Source organism: Sinocyclocheilus grahami, unplaced genomic scaffold, assembly GCF_001515645.1.
Source record: "Sinocyclocheilus grahami isolate Dianchi unplaced genomic scaffold, SAMN03320097.WGS_v1.1 scaffold390.1, whole genome shotgun sequence".
NCBI lineage: Eukaryota > Metazoa > Chordata > Actinopteri > Cypriniformes > Cyprinidae > Sinocyclocheilus > Sinocyclocheilus grahami.
This window is the reverse complement of record NW_015505569.1, coordinates 4,547-5,441: the sequence shown is the minus strand read 5'-3', so window position 1 is coordinate 5,441 and position 895 is coordinate 4,547. Positions and strand designations below refer to the sequence as shown.

Below are 895 nucleotides of genomic sequence, written 5' to 3'. Positions count from 1 at the left end.
AAAAAAAAAGCTTGATATTTTTCCCATTTATATTTCTTACAAATTAAAAGAGAAAAAAAGGACTGCTTGATTATTTTGTCAGTAAATGCTCATAACGTATAAAGTACTTGTTTTGTCATTTACAGTTCCCTGAAAATACAAACAAATATATTTGCTTGATCATTTTATCATTCATATTTTTTCATTATTGATAGAAAAAAAAACTTAATTTATACTTCTCCTAAATTACAGAAAAAATGGCTTGATAATTTTGTCATTCATATTTCTCACGAATTACAGAAAATAAATATTTGCTGGATCATTTTGTCATTTATATTTCCCATATATTACAGAAAAAAAAACATTTGCTAGATAATTTTGTAATTTATATTTCTAATAAATTACACAAACATATTTGCTTGATCATTGTCGTTTATATTTGCCATAAATTACAGAAAAATATATTAAACTCTTATATTAATATATATAATATATATTAAAATCTTGATCATTGTCATTTATACGTCTCATAAATTACAGAAAAAACATGCTTGATTATTTTGTCATTTATATTTCTCATCAGTTATGGAAAAAGTATTTGCCTAATCATTTTAGTATATATTTATATTTAAAAAATTGCACACAAAAAATAAATAAATAGAAATCTTGATCATTGTCATTTCTACAGTACTTCTCATAAATTACAGAAAATAATTGCTTGATCATTTTATCATTTATATTTCTCAAAAATCTTGATTATCTTGTTGCTGTCAACCCTTATACGAGCTTTGAATGGTTGAGCCTTGAATGCTGTCACCGCTACAGTTTGTGTAAAAACTAAGAATATGAAATGTTTCTTGTCTTCCAAATTGTCACTTCCAGGGTGTTACAACTAAATACATGGGATTTGTACCTC

At 24.4% G+C, this 895-nt stretch overlaps 1 protein-coding gene across 1 annotated transcript in view; it reads left to right on the top strand.

Moving 5' to 3' along the window:
- The window catches only part of LOC107550169 (adhesion G protein-coupled receptor L3-like), a gene marked incomplete at its 3' end in the record, with an annotated part of 105,164 nt that overhangs the window by 100,047 nt on the left and 4,222 nt on the right, over window positions 1-895 (top strand). The gene's annotated exons all lie outside the window — the stretch shown is intronic.